This window comes from Equus przewalskii, chromosome 17 (assembly GCF_037783145.1).
Source record: "Equus przewalskii isolate Varuska chromosome 17, EquPr2, whole genome shotgun sequence".
Classification (NCBI taxonomy): domain Eukaryota; kingdom Metazoa; phylum Chordata; class Mammalia; order Perissodactyla; family Equidae; genus Equus; species Equus przewalskii.
Window position 1 is genome coordinate 11,836,509 of NC_091847.1, and position 16,547 is coordinate 11,853,055.

Genomic DNA, 16,547 nt, shown 5'->3' on the forward strand with positions numbered 1-16,547 from the left:
AACAAGACAGAGGGGCAGAGGGAGCGAGGAGGAAGAGAATGTGAGTCTCTAAGAGGACGAGGACGGGAAGGAGGAGGGAAATGAGACTGGGAAGGAGGGAGCCTCGTGTTGTGGATCTTCCAAGCGCCTGCAGGAGTGGCTGACTCCCTCCCTCGGATTCGCAGGACCTGCCCTGGCAGATCTTGCCTCCTCCTGGAAGCCTCTATGGGAAAAGCTGTGCTGTGATTAAGATCTTTTAATTAAGGAAGCCGTTTGCACAGGATGCAACGGAGAGGCTGATGGAGAGTTTGCTCAAATTGGATTTTCTTTTTTTAACTAGAAAAATAATAAGGGGAACTCATCTTTGTACAAGTAAGAGGAATATGCCATTTGGAGGGGTGCTACCTGTGAATGAATCCACCTGCTCCCTCATTCATTCACTCCCAGTACATACTTAGGATCGCTACCACTATAACTACTGAAAAACAAACATTTATTGAATGCCTACTGTGTGCTAGGCATTGTGCTGCCTGCCCTCCTTCACGCCACACACCCAGCCCACGAGGCACGTGCTGTTGCTCTCCCTTTTCTGCAGATGAGAACACGGTGGGCCTCTGTGTGGAAGGCAGCTTCTCCTTCCTTGAGGGGAAAGCTAATCATGAGAGGGGAGGCAGGACAAGGGGAAATTTGGGCAATTTCCTTCCTTTTTACCGTTTCCCTCCCTTTCTCCTTTGTGTTCTAAGGCCCACGCCGTGTCTTTTCTGACTGTGCACATCTGTCTCAAGCTCCCCCTTCTCCTGCCTCAGTTGCCCCCAGGGACACACTGCAGAATGTACTGAGGCTCCGTGGTGGCTGACTTCCCGGTCCTAAACCGAGGCAGGTGAGAAGGCGCTTATGTCAGTCACCCTGTCTGTTCCTCCCTTCAGCGTCAGTGCGTCCCTGGACTTGCAGACACTGGAGACAGTCCCCAGGTGCTGGAGCTGACCCTGAGTCAAAGCTCTTGCCTCTCCTGCAGTCCCCTGGCACTGGTGTCATCCCCAGGACTGAATTTTTTCTTGATTCTCTCCACCTTGTTCTGAGTGGTACTGGGTTCTTAGTCCTTGTCCAGAGTCACCTAACAACGTCCAGAATTGACCCAAGAAAAGTTCTCGAGCTTGATACTCTTTGGCTGAGATGCAACCTGCCTAGCTCTACCCCCAGAGCTGGTTTCCTGACCTCTGTCCCTCTCTGTTCTATGGTCATAAGCCAGGTCCGAGCACCAAGCCCCATTTCATGTGTCCTGTGTGTAGCCCAGCATCCCTTTCTCTGGGGGACCCCTCCTTCTACTGATCCACAGTCTCCCACAGTTGATCGGTTTGGGGTTGGGGTTGGGGAGACTACCACTGCCACTCTGCCCCAGTGGCCCAGGCTAGCCAGAGGTCTCCACCTCCTTGGCCCCAGTGATTGGTTCCAGAAGGGCATGTGACCCAAGCTGGGCCAATCAGAGTCCCCGGGGCTTTCTGATGGTGCTAGCAGGAATGCTATGGTCCTTCCCTCTAAGACCACAAGAGCCTGCAGCAGAGAGAGCCTTTCTGGGAAGGAGGCAAGGCCAGCCAAGCGGTGATGAGAGAGGCCATGGCCTGGAGACGGCATTTTGATTCCTGGATCCCACTGCACCTGAAGGGAGTAGGTCCTTTGGACTTTTTAGCTTTGTGAGCCATAAATTTTGTTTTGTTTTTCTTAAATGAGTCTATTTAGCTTCTGACACTCACAGTGAAAAAGTCTGGCCTAGTACACTGTGTTTCTGTGAGCTGGTCTTCCTTTTTATGCGCGGCCCCGGGTTTTGCAGAAGACCTGAATGAGCCGGTGTGGGAGGAGTCTGTGACTTGCCCTGGTGTCTACTTCCGGCTTTGTCTGTTTGGTTTTTTGTGTGAAATGTTTTTATTTTACTTTCACGCTTAAGTGGCAGGTTGGCTGTGTGCAGACTTTTTTTTTTAAAAAAATACTCTTCCTAAGGAGAATTTCTCTTTTTTTTTAAGATTGGCACCTAGGCTAACAACTGTTGCCAATCTTCCTTTTTTTTTTTTTTTTTTAAGGATTGGCACCTGGGCTAACAACTGTTGCCAATCTTTTTTTTTTTCCCTGCTTTTTATTTCCCAACACCCCCCCCCCCCCCCCCGCCTCCCCCGCCCCGCCCCTGGGGCACATGGTTGTATATCTTAGTTGCAGGTCATTCTAGTTGTGGGATGTGGGACGCCGCCTCAACGTGGCCTGATGAGCGGTGCCATGTCCGTGCCCAGGATCTGAACCCTGGGCCGCTGCAGCGGAACACGTGAACTTAACCACTCGGCCACGGAGCCGGCCCCAAGAATTTCAAACCCATACAAAAATAGAGAGAATAACTTCATAAACCCTCTTGCCCATGGGTGTTTTACGTATTTCTATTAGCATAGAAGTCTTCAATTCATCTGAGGAACATCTGTTGGGCTCTTGCTGTGTGACAGGGACTGTTCTAGATGCTGGAGACACCGCAGTGACCAGACCCCGTGCTTCCTCTGCTGGAGCTTGTCTTCTGGTGGGGAAGACGGACAAGCAAGTTCACAAATGCACACACAAGGTCATTTCAGACAATAATAAATGGTGGGAAGAAGAAAAGTCAGGGCCCTGAGTGAATGGTGAGGACAGCTGCCTTGAGGAAGGGCATCTGAGCTGATACCTGAATGATGAGAGGGGTCCTACCCTATGATGACCTGGCAGAGGGTTCCTGGCAGTTTGAATAGTGCGTGCAAAATCCCTGATGGGGAAGAAGGCATGCAACTGGAGAAGAGTGATAAGGTATTGGCAAAGTAAAAGGAGCACAATGTGGAAACCAACAAGAAGCCAGGTCTATGATCTTGGGCGAAGGCCGCCATGTTTGATGATATAGGTTGTGCACTGCGCAATTCTAGGGAGAACCATTCACACATACCAGGGAGTGGCCAACATCTTCTGTAAAACGCCAGATTGGAAATACTTCAGGCTTTGTGGGCCAGATGGTCTTTGTCACAACCACTCAGTTCTGCCTTGGTAACACCAAAGCAACCACAGACAATATATAAATGAATGGGCATAGCTATGTTTCAGCAAAAGTTTATGGACACTGCATTTGAATTTCAAAATTAAAATTAACTCATTAAGATGAGTCTTCTTTTGATTTCTATTCAACCACTTAAAGACATAAAGCCCATTCTTAGCCTGTGGGCTGTATGACAGGCAGCAGACTCCATCTGGTCCATGGGCTGTAGTTTGCTGACCCTGACATAAACCATATAATGGCATGGTCATCCAGATGTCCCCATGTCCCCTCTTCACTGTCTCTGCTCACACCATTACTCCCACCTGGAGGATCCACTCTCTTCTGTGCCCTCCATTCACTGGGCGGCAGGTGCAAGCCAGGCACGGGAGTTACAAAGATGTGTAAGACCCCCTCCTCGCTTGAGGGAAGCTCCCACATGGTTCATCCCTCCAGGGTCAGGCAAAGCCCCTCCTGGCCGTGAACATCTCAGATCTCCCTGCCCACCAGTGCTCTCTCCCTCCCTTGAGCTCCTGGAGTGCTTCCTGTCTGCTTAGCGTTTACTCCCATCATCTGTCTTTGCTTGAGCCATCGTGAGCGGACACCTCACTTCCCACATGGAGCCTGCCCTTTCGATGCTGGAACCCTGTTTGGATTCCCCAGTGGTGCCCAGCTGAGTGTGCTGCTGGTATGTACCTTTGAATTGGTTTTGAAAGAGCCTGATCTTATCAGGAAGGGTTGGCCTCCTGCAACGGGTGGGGTTCAGGGAGGAAGAGGAGAGGGGTGGGGAGTTGGGAGAGGGCTGTGCCCAGGCAGTCAGACTGCATTTAATTAGGATTCATTAATGCTAATTCTACTGTCTCTTTTGTCTGTGTTGGGCCGCCCCATAATTTTTTGTTTTAATGTTTTAATGATGACAGGATTGTCATTTATAGAAATAAGTACCCAGCAACTCTGCTAAAATTGCTGTCTCCTTCCTGGCTACACTCTGTAGTCACCTGTCATTTAACTGCCTACCCAATTTTGGTATACTGAACCCCATTTTCTCATTGGTCTTCACTACCACATTGGCAATGTGCTCCTATGTGCTAATGAAATCTCCTTTAAGAGTCTAGTGAATTTGGAGGAAAACCTATTTAGAGGTAATGGTTGGTTATTGAGATGACATAAGGGGGGCAGGAGTGGCGAAGTGGGCCCGTCCTGGGTCACTGTCCAGCTGCGTAACCCTGGGGGGAGTCTCACCTCTCTGAACCTCACTTCCTCATCTGTGAGAGGAGGGAAAATATCTCTCCCGACCTCAAAGGGTTGCACTGAGCTTTAAAGGAGAAAATTCATGAACAGCACAAAAATCAGGCTCAAGAAATAAATGATAGCTGTTGGCCGCACTTGTAATAAGTCAAAGAAGAAGAAAGCGAAGGGTTCCAGGAAGTTTTCTGCTCTGCAGGAAACCTTCGAGGTCCTGGGGAAAAGCCACAGTGTTGCTGAAGGGAACACACTGTGCTCGCGTCAAGCTCCAGCTGCTCCCCACGGGCTCCTGCAGCCGTCTCCATCAGGAGAACTTTGTGCTCAGAGCCTGCTCCAGCTCTGGCCGCCTGTGGACTCGGCTGGCTTTGAGAACAGGCCCTGTAAATCAGAGCTGAAGGGCCGGGATGGAGAACTCAGGCCAAGCCAGGATTCAAAAGACAGCAGGAGATGAATACATTTGTTGGAACACATGGTAAAGGGGACTTGAAATGTCTGGAGAGTGAGTCATCAGGTACATGGAGCTAGTGAGCAGTCCCTGGCTCCCAGACCGACGGGGACGATGGGGAGATGAAGCTGTGAATAATATGGGACACATTCCAGCCAACAGAAATTATTTTCAGATTAGCTTCTGTTTCAAATTATCCATTGCCTGCTTCCCGTTTATTAATGCAGATGATTAGAAGTTGACTGACTATAAATACACTGTGTATTATTTTATTCATCCATTCACCAGATTTATGAATCACCAACTATATGTAAGGTACTGAGTTAGATGCTGGGGGCATACAAAGACGGACCATATCTTAAAATGAGAAAGACTTTTAAAGTTCACAAAAATAATCTCATGTTATCGTCAGAACACGAGGGAGGTAGAGGCTAATTTATTTTAATGATTGATTTGCTGAATGATTGATTGATTAATGAAATCATGCAACAAACACCGACTGAGCATGTGGCCTCTGCCCAGTACCCTGCTAGATGCTGGGGAGTGGATAATAAGCAAAGCAAAGACCTGCCAACATTGAACTCACATTCTATAGGAGAGGTGGAATATAAATAACTAAGCAAATAAACACGCAGTGTAACGTCAGGAAGTCATGGCGCCACGAACGGAAGCCCGTTTGGGGTGGTTGATATAGAAGTGTTGGTAGAGAGGAGGCGGCTTTGAACAGAGACATAAACAAAGTGAGGGATAAGCTGGGTACTTACATGGGAGGAATGGTGTTTCTGGATGCTTCTGTGGAAGAGCAGAAAAATGTGACGACTTTCCCAGGATCCCACAACCAGATGGTTGCTGAGCTGGGACACTGCTCTGGCCTCAAGGGTATAACCTGTACCATCCGGTTTTAAAAATACTGCCCCTGCCTTCAAGGAAGCCTGCAGTCCAGTAGTCAATACAGCCCAGAGCCGCTCCTTAGTCTACATAGAGCACGTGATGAATCCCACAGCCGAGGGCACACGTGTACATACACATTAAAGAGGCAGATACCTACACTGGCTACTGCCCAGAGCAGGCGAGGAGAGGTAATGAATTCATGAATTCCACCTCTGTTCTTTTCTGAAGATGAGTCGTTTATTTCTGCTCTCTGATTGTGGAGATTAGTTTATGAGAGGGTTCGTGAGTTTCACACCTTAAGGTGAGCTAATGCAAAACCCTGTAAAAGATGTTTGCCATCTGCAAGGGCTGTTTTATGCAAAACCAGTAGCAGTTTTCATTCACAATTATCATCAGAAGTTGAACCAGAAACTTTCGTCTCTTGCAAGAATTTGCTTCTTGTTCTCCCTTACTAGCACATGAGCTGGACCTGCCAGGGCAGCTGGGGGCCTCCGAGGGAGACCAGCAGTAAGCGATGCCCACGCCCGACTCTCTGCGCCTGCGCAGGAGAACTCTGGGCATGCTCCAGAGAGAAGCACAGACACCCTAACGCAGAGGAAGGGACCAAAAAGCATTTTTGTTTTCCTGTGTGCTTTTGAGAGCTTTGTTTGACACTTGTGAGCGCAGTTTTTTTCCTCCTCCTTCTTAAATACAGTTTTTTCTTCTTCTTTGAGTAAAAGTGATGCATATTTATTGCATATTTATTATAGGGAGTTAGAAAACACAAAAAAGTAGATGGAGTAAAGATTTCACCCATTATCTCACCACCCAGAGAAAGTAAAATTGTTTGGTTTTTTCCCTGATCTTTTTGCACTGGTTATATATCGTTTTCGTTATTGTTATCTGATTGTGTTTATAACTGAGTTTCTTGTGTTTTAATTAGCAATACTGTATTACATATGTATTTCTTCATATCATTAAAAACTCTTCATAAGCATCAACTAGAGTTTTTTTAAAAGTTTTCCCCTCTGTTTTGAAAATGCTCCGTGTGCTTTGTGGAAACTTTGGAACACACACAAAAATTTATTTTGTGTGCCAAAGGACAGTGTCAACAGAGTGAAAAGGCAGCCCACAGAATGGGGGAAAATATTTGCAGATCGTCTATCTGATAAGGGATTGATATCTAGAATATACTAAAGACCTCCTGCAACTAAACAACAACAACAAAAAATAAACAACCCAATTAGAAAAATGAGCCAAGGACCCGAATAGGCTTTTTCAAAAGAAGATATACAGATGGCCAATAAGTAGATGAAAAAATGCTCCATATCACTAATCATTAGGGAAGTGTAAAATCAAAATTACAATGAGATACTACTTCACAGTGCTTATGATGGCTATTATCAAAAATGGAGAAAATAACCAGTGTTGGAGAGGATAAGGAGAAATTGGAACCCTTGTGCATTGCTGGTGGGAATGTAAGATAGCGCACATGCTGTGGAAAACAGTATGGTGGTTTCTCAAAATATTCAACATAGAATTACCACATGATACAGCAATTCCGCTTCCAGTAATGCCCCAAAGAATTGAAAGCAGAGAATTGAACAGATATTTGGTACCCCCACATTCATAGCAGCATAATTCATAACGGCTAAAGGTGGAAACAACCCAAATGTCTATCAATGGGTGGATGAATAGACAAACTGTGGTATGAACTCTGAAAAGATAAACTGAAGCATATTTCAAATTTTAAGAGTTTATTTGAGCAAAAATCGATTCAAATTGGGCAGTACCAAACTGGAAGTGTTTAGGAGAGCTCCACCGACAGGAGCTAGGGGGAAAACTTTTATAGAGAAGAGGCGGAGGCAAAGCAGGGAAATGATTGGAACGGGCAGAGCTTAAAGCCTGGTTGGCTCTGTGACTGGTCGTCCTTAGGTTTTGGTTTTATAACCTTGAGGCGTTTACAGGCTTGGATTTTGGTTTGATCATGTAGGCCACCATGGCATCACAGCCACCTCCGTCTAATGGCTTCCTTGTCTAATTAATCTAACTATACACACAATGGAATATTATTTAGCCTTGAAAATGAATGAACTTTTGACTGTTGAGGAAAACATTATTCTGACGCTTGTTAAAATGGTAAGGAGGAATTTTCCAGAACTCCTGCAATTGGTCCAGGGCTATCACAGTAGAGGAGAGAGATTAAGCCTGACTCCAAATACAACAAATCAGCTGGGGATTTACAGCCAATGAGCAGAGGGAGGGGTCAGTGGATGGAAAGTTGCTAAGAGGAGATGTCGAGGGTAGAGGACTTCCTGATAAACCCATTTAACAGGACTCTTGCTGAAAACAGACCAGGGTGGTCAGACACCAAGGATGGGGGAATCTCGCTAAACTGACTTAGCAGGATTCTTGCTAAAACTGGGTGATGCAGGCCCAGCAAGGACTGGGACTAAGGTTGAGGCCTAGTCAAGAAGAGGGCTTAGGAGAGCCTGACTAAAGTTTGGTCAAGAAGAGAGTCTTTACAATGATACATACTACAACATGGATCGACCTTGAGGACATTATGCTCGGTGAAATAAGCCAGTCACAGAAAGACAAATACTGTGTAATTCCACTTACATGAGGCTCCTGGAGTGGTCCAATTCACAGACACAGAAAGGAGAATGGCGGTTACCGGGGGCTGGAGGAGGAGGAATGAGGAGCTGGTGTTTAACAGGTACAGAGTTTCAGTTGGGGAAGATGAAAAAGTTCTGGAGATGGATAGTGGAGATGGCTGCACACAATGTGAACAGTACTTGAGGCCAATAAATTGTACGCTTAAAAATGATTAAAATAGTAAATTATATGTTTTGTGTATTTTATCACAATTAAAAAAATTTATACCAAGTAAAATCACCTTTCTGCTACCCAGAGGTAATCTCTATTAACATTGTAATATATTTCCTTCTTTCTCATTCAATCTCTCTCTCTCTCTATATATGCATATCTGGCTAGCTTTTTATATAGATAGATGTGCATATATGTGTATATATATTTTAATATTACGTAGTCAAACTCATACTAAATATAAGATTTTATATATTTTAAAAGCATTATCACATCAAACATTTACTGGTCAATGAAAAACCTTTTAAACATCATTTAAAATCATTCCATTCCATTTCCCTCATATGATTCATATAAATGTTTTCACCTATAATCTATTGTTTGATTTATATTATTTCTATTTTTTTTACTTTTGTAAATAATTCTACGATGAATTTCTTCATTTATAAGACTTCCCCCCACCCCCCGCTTTTCAGATTAGATCCTTAGTTTAGCTTCCCCAGTGTGAAATTACTGAGTCAGAGCATGTGAATATTTTTAAAGTCCTTAGGTCAAATTAGCAAGGTGCACTTCTTTATTCCTCCCTCCCTTTTTTTCCTCCCTTCTTCCCTTCTTTCCTTCCTTTCTCTTCCCTTCATTTTTTCTACTTCTTTTGGGGATTGTGGCAGGCAGAATTCTAGATGGGCCCCAAGATTCTACATCAAGATTCTACGTCAAGAATCCTGCTATACATGCAACTTCTCCCAGTTATTCAACCAAACACTAATCTAGATCCTGCTGTGAAGAGATTTTGCGAAGGTAATTAAGGTCCCAAATCAGTTGCCCTTCAGTAGGGAGATTCTCTGGGTGGGCCTGACCTAATCACATGACCCTTTAAATCTGGGCCTAGAGGTCAGAGACGGGGAGTCAGAGATTCAGAGCACAAGGGGAATTTGACTCAGAGGTACTCCAGTGCTGGTTTGAAGGTGGAAGGGGGCATGTGGCAGAGAATGCAGGCAGCTTCTGGAGCTAAGAGCGGCCCCAGCTCACAGTCAGCAAGGAAACGCAGACTCCAGTCTCACAACTGCAGTGAACTTGGCTCTGCCAATGGCCTGAATGAGCTCGCAATTCTTCCAGGGCCTCACACGAGAACTCAATCCACTGACATCTTGATTTCGGGCTTTGATAGCCCTGGCAGAAAGGCAGCTTTGTTGGGGCCGACCCGGTGGCGCAGCGGTTAAGTGTGCACGTTCCGCTCTGGTGGCCCAGGGTTCACCAGTTGGGATCCCGGGTGTGGACATGGCACCGCTTGGCACGCCATGCTGTGGTAGGCGTCCCACATATAAAGTGGAGGAAGATGGACATGGATGTTAGCTCAGCCCCAGGCTTCCTCAGCAAAAAGAGGAGGATTGGCAGCAGATGTTAGCTCAGAGCTAATCTTCCTGAAAAAAAAAAAAAGAAAGAAAAAGAAAGGCAGCCTTGCAGTGCCAGCCTGCTGACCCATGGAACTGTCAACTAATAAATAATTTAAGCCATCAAATGTGTGGAAATTTGTTATGAACAATAGAAAGCTAATACAGGGATGAATTTGTGTTTGTAAGGTGTGTGGCCGTCTACGTGAGAGAGAGAGAGAGAGAGTGCAGCTAGTTCTTTGAAGCTTAGGTTTCACAGGGTCTACTGTGATTTTATGGGTCAGTCATCTCTCTGCCATGCTCTCTACAGGGGTCCTTGACATATCCTTGCTTGTTTAATACCTGCTAGGTGTGTGATTAGCCCATTTTACAGAAGAGGAAACTGAGGCGCAGAGAGGTTCAGTGACTTTGCCACAGTAACACAGCTACTGGGTGGGAGAGATGGTATTGGAAGCCAGATGTGTAGGCCACCTCCCTGGCTTTCTTCTGTCCCACACAGCTATCAGCAATTCAGAATAGCTTCGCTGCTCGATGACAATTTGGCTAATGAACTTTACTGATAAATCCAATGAGGCCAGAGGGAAGGTTGCAAATTGAGAAAGGAGGGAGAGGCGAGGAGTCTAAGTACTAGTGTCTTTCAAGGCCTGCATTGTGTCCTGCCTCCTGGGAGAGCGCCAGCCCCGTGACCTCAGCCTCCTGACCTCCCCCTTTGCTCCTTCACTGTGGGTCCTTCCATCTGCTTCAAGCATGTGCTCCATTGCTCTCCGGGTGCCCTGCTCCCACACAGGCCTGAGCAGGCTAAAAGCTCCTCCAGGGCCGGGGCTGGGTCTTACTTGTTTTTGAATCCATAGCATCCCCGGATCTCACCATCAGGGCCTAGCATGATATACCACTGTGACTGATGGCCAGAGAAACTTTGTTGAAGAAGAACATAGGGCAATGTCCTCTTCTAGAATCCTTAAGAACTGCATCTCTTCTCCTGCCCTTCCCTCATGACAAACTGCCTCCTTCCTTAGTAAAAACCATCCTCACCACCTTCAGTGCAGGTACTCTGACTCTAACCCGGAGCTCTCTCTTTGTTCTGGGATCTCAAAGGCCTCAGGGAGCATTGGTTCAGGTGCATGGTTCTGTCTGGTGAGTTCTCCTTTGCTGCCCCCATTACTCAGAGCAGACTTGTGTGAATGTTCCAGCTTGTCTTCTCTAGGCTAGAGGACGTGAAGGGGAGACTGGCTTGCTCTTTCCTGGGCCATTCTTCTCTGAGTAATGGGGGATGGCAAAGGGGGAGTCATCACAGACAGAGCCATGAGTCTAGTCAATCGGATTCACGCTCCTCCTCTGCAACTTGTGATCAACTCTGGAAATTTCTACCCACCATCCAGGAGCACATATAAGGCACTGTGATGTCTTGGCATCCAGGCCAAGAAAGAGGCTGATTCCTGAGTCCTGCTGACTTAGGACCTGTTCTTATTGTCTGGTTTTCTGCCTGAGGATGACTGCCTTTTCCTGGGACTCCAGCAGTGCCTTCTTCTCTCTCTGGCAGGGTAGATTGCGCCTCTCGTACATTGGTGTACAGCTGCCTTTGCAGGCTGCAAGTCATCACCGTGTCTCCATACAACCCACCGATCCCATAATAAGTACACCCATCCAGTAGCAAAGAAGGGTTGCATCCTTGCAGTAGGCCTCAAGTCCAGTGGTGGGCTTTGTCTTACAGAGTGATGGGGTTAGAGGAGAGATGTCTGGGCGATGCAGAAGGCAGGTGACTAGGAGCACTTCCGTGGTTCCCTAGATCGACGTGAGCTCTCCAGATTCAAGGAGCTGAGGCTGGAGAGAAGGACTGGGCACCACAGGGCCCCAACCTGAGCGCCAGTGCCTGTACTGTCTCAGCCATGGAGCCCGAGCTGGAGTCTTTGGGACGAGTGCGAGGAAACTAGAGCCTCAGCACTTGTGAGTGAGGGAGGAGGAAGAGGCAGAGGGAGGAAGGTTTGGCAGGGCAGAGGCAGGAAGCAGAGCGGGTAAGAGGGGCTTGCCCAGCACAGTCAATTTGGAATCTTCCCTTTGTTTATGGAGCAAGACTCCAGAAGATACCCAATCCCAGCTAGGAAACCCTGGTGTGTGGAGGGGTTGGTCGAACATCTTGATCTACTTTCCTAAACTTTTTGGATGGAGAAAACCCCCAAACTCCTGTGCCAAGCCATCTCCCCCTCTATTTGTTAAACCTAGCTGCAGTTCAAGGGAAATCAGGCTCATGTGTTTTCAATTCATTTACACTTAACTTATTAAAATATTGCTTTGTAAGAGCTATTTGATGTCCAGGAAGCCATTTGTGTCTCTTACATAAATCTTTAAAGTCCCTTTTTCTTAGAAATAGGAAGTTGCATTTTGCCAAATGCAAATTAACTTGCACCTCATAAAGTTCAAGTCGAGCTCGAAACATACACTGCATGAGGGTCGGATGGGTTTCAAACTTGGCAAGCTATCTCAAGGTTTAATCTAAACCAAAAGACAGCAATTGGAGGCTCCAAGGACATTCCAAAGGGTGGTATTATTGCAATCTGCCAGTGGAAAGTCAAGTTCGTATTCAGCTCCGCTCTCAGTTATTCAGCACTTCTCACCCCCGCCCCTCCTTTCTCGGCCCTCTTTGCCCCAAACCAGCTCAAGAAGACAAGACTAAGGTCCAGGCATTCCCTCCACTGCCTTTGTCAAGAGAACAGGCGATGTTGGAGTGGGGCCTAAAGGGCTGAGTCTCTGGCTTCAGATTTTATCTGACTTTCTTTGCTCCCCCTGAACACCAGAACCCAGAGACGTCATCCTCACAGTGCCTGTCTTGGAGTCAGACATGCTCTGTCCTCTCCTCACGTGCATGGAGCAGTGAGCACATTCCACACGTGCACAGGCCCCCTTCCCTGAAGCTTTTCAGACCCATTGTCCAACTGCCTGTGCTGTCAGGGTGGGGTAGGGCAGGTTGGGACTATTAGCCTCATTGGGAGAAAAGGAGGGTCATGGAGTGGAGAGGCGATTTGCCAAAGTCGCTAGTGGAGCCAGGCTGTCTCCCTCTGAGACCCAGCAACCAACCCTGGTTCTTTACCTGTGCCAGGAGGAGGGAACAGCCTTCCAGAATGACCAGCCCAGGCAAAGAAAATGCTAGAGAATAAAACAATGATTGCATCAGTGGTCTTTGTGCCATTTCACTGAGTTCCATCAACGCATCTTGAGCACTCGCCCTGTGCCTCGCCTGGTGCGAGGTCCGGGAAATGCAGACATGAACAGTACATGGTTTCTGTCCCCAAGGCATCCACAGCCCAGCAGGGAGACAGGTGGAAGAATCAATTACTAGAACAGATTATGGTCTGTATCATCAAGAAGGGGTGCACAGAGCGTTCTAGAGGAACACAGGAGAGGCGCTTGGACAACTTTGGGAGTGCTGGGAGCAGAGTGGAGGAGCTACCTGCACTGAGCCTCTAGGGAGGAGTAAGGGGCAGCGAGGGGAAGAAAGGTGGGAGGGCGCTCCTGATAGAAACAGCAGCAAGAGTGAAGGCGCGGAAACAGCAGGGTGCAAGTGGGGAATTCTAAGTAGCTTGGAATTATTAGAGCAAAAAAGAACAAAGGGAGAAGTGGTGGGCAGGAAGCAGCCAGATTGTATGGGTTCCTCTCTGCCACCCTAAGGAGCTTGGAGTTAATCTTGAGTCCAGGGCTTCTCAACCTTTTGTTGATGGACCCTTTGGAAATCTGATGAAATCCATGGACCCTCTTCTAAGAAAACTGCATGTATCCTCATGTACACAAAATCACGACTGTAATCTGGCAGGACTCACTCAAGCTAAGAACCCTTGCGTAGGCAATAGAGAATCGCTGACAAATGTTAAGCAGGAGAGTGACATGATCAGACTTGCATTTCAGAGCAACTTTGCCTGTAAAATGGAGAGCAGATTGGAATGAAAGTAAGACTGGTGGTAGGAAGCCTGGTTAGAAGGTTGACACAACAGTCAAAGTGAGAGACGGTAGAGAGCTCAGAAAGTACAGAGGCCTCCCTGGAAGGAAGCTGGAGCAATGGACATGGTCTTGGATGCAGAGTGGATCCCTTACTGATGGATAACTTGGTTCTGACGACAAGTCCGGAAGGACATCTGAAGTCACCAGTGGGACCAATAAGAGCTGGAGGTCCCCAATTATGCAGGAGGAAAAGGCAAAAGTTAATTAAGATTTGGCCCTATTTTTCCCAGTGAATGGCAATATGCTTGGGTTTATTCATGGCTCCAAATTCTGGGAGAAATGTTTGTTTTGTCCATTATTATGCCAATCGGATGACACCTGTAAAACTTTTGTATGTAGTATTTATATTTCATTACTTAAAAAACAGTTTTTGACTTCTGATTTTAAAATAAATTTTATAACATTAAAATGAACATCTAAACTTCCAGCATCTTTTCAGGGGGAGGGAGACTTCTTTCATGGTGGTGTGTGAAGGCTGTGAAAAAGAATTACTCAGATCTCCTGCTGCTGAGAGCATAGTTGTTACAGGCTCTAAATGCTACCCTTTGGAATCTTCCGTCATATTTGTGTAGAGACCATGCTGCTCCCGGCCAATGATGGTGCGTTTCACGGCTGCTAAGACAGCCCCATTCCAATGAGACAACCATCCAAGAGAGGAAATTCACATTGTTACATTGCTGCTATCTAATCCTCAGACCCACTGAAGTTTTCCGGTCATCCCAATAACGTCCTTTATGGCAAAAAGAGTCAGCACAGAACCACAGTTGTATTTAGTTGTCACGTCTTTTTATTCTCCTTCAGTTTGGAACAGTTCCTCAGTCTTTCCTTGACTTTCATGGTCTTGATAGTTATGAAGAGTATAGTCCATTTATTTTGTAGAATGACCTATAGTTTGGGTTTGCTAAATGTGTCCTCAGTTATTACAGCTTGAGCAGGAATGTCAGAGAAGTGATGCTGTATAATTTTATTACGTCCTATCAGAGAATGCACAATTTTAATTTTTCCTATCATTGATGCTGTTAACTTTCATCACTTCATTGACATAATGTCTGCCAGACTTCTCTACTTCACATTTTTTCTCTCTGTAGTTAATGAGTATTTTGCAGAGAGGCAATTTGAGTGTATATAAATATTCCATTTCTCATAAAAAATTTAATATGTTCTTTTACTTATAGAGTATGAACTCATACATTCCTTTTTTATTGAATAGGTTACATTATATATATGCCATATGTAATGTATATAATAGGTTTCTATTTGTTTATTTATCTCTCTATTTCTCTCTCGATGCTCAAATTATTCTAAATTTGGCCATTGGGAACACCTTCTTGTTGCCTTCTGTCCTTTAGATATGTTGCCATCAATTTTTAAGCAATTCTTTACTTTCTGGCATAAAAAGATGTTCCAGGCTCATCTTGTTCTCTTCTGCCCCAGTCCTGGTATCAGCCATTTCTCTAAGGAGCGCTGCTTCTTTTCAATAGAGAATGGTATTTAGAAGCCAAGATTGGGTCTCTAAGTGTGCTCATTGTTATTGGGCTGTTGCTGCTCCCCTGGTCTCAGTGGACAGAACTTGAAAGTAGATGTACATTTATTTTTCTGTCTTTCTATATGTATATTGCAAATCATGGGTTCACCTATGATTTCCATCTAGCAGCTTCTCTGACAGTGAGAAATCTCATTCTCACTATTCTTAAAATATTCACTTATTTGACAAATTCTTCTCTAGGTAAGCAATCTCCTGTCACTGCTGCTCCTGCCCCCTGGTATGGACACTGTCATATCCCCAGCTGGGCTCTGTCACCTGCTCTGTGCAGCCTCCTGCATGGACGTCGACCTTAACCTCTCAGACCCCAACATTTCACATGGGACCACAGAGCCATCTCCTCTCCATGAGAATGTTCTCTTCATACTGCTCAGGCCCCTCCCTCGTGAACATTGTATTAATTTTGTTTTGCTGTTTTAACAAGTTATCACACACTTAGTGACTTAAAACAACACAAATTTATTATCTTACAATTATGGGGGTCAGAAGTCTAAGATGGATTCACAAGGTTGTGATCCTGCTGGAGGCTCAGGGAAGAACCCGTTTCCTTGCTTTTTCCAGCTGTTAGAGGCTGCACACCTTCCTGGGTTCATGGTCCCTTTCTCCATTTTTGAAGCCAGCAGTGTAGCATTTTCTCTCCTCTCTGACCTCTGCTTCTGTCCTCACATCCTGTCTCTCTATATCTGACCCTGCTGCCTCCCTCTTATAAGGACCCTTGAGATTACATTGCGCCCACCTGGATAATCCACGATGCTCTCCCCATTTCATGCTCCTGAACTTAATCATGTCTTCTCAGTCCTTTTTACCATGTACTAAGATAACATATTCATAGGTTCTGGAGATTAGGATGTGGGCATCTTAATAATGTGGGCTATTATTCAGGCTATGGCAGGCCTTGTTCAGTCCCACTTAATGAGAAAGAGTGGACCACTTCAACTGTATTTTATAGATGATAACACTGAGGCTCTGAGAGATGTCACAATTACCTAAGACCTTGTAATTTGAGTGAAGGCCAAGACCCAACTCAGGATGGCCTGACTCCTAAGACACGTGGACTTCCTTTTTCCTTCATGGTGTTCTGGATTGCCACTTTCCAAATTGCATTCCGTTAACCTGACTCCCCAGACCATCAGAGAGCTTGGCTCTCTCTGTAGTGCTCAAATATCCTTCCTGCGTTCTTGTCCTAGAAGGTTTATCAGGAGATTAAAGATGATGGTGCCCCAC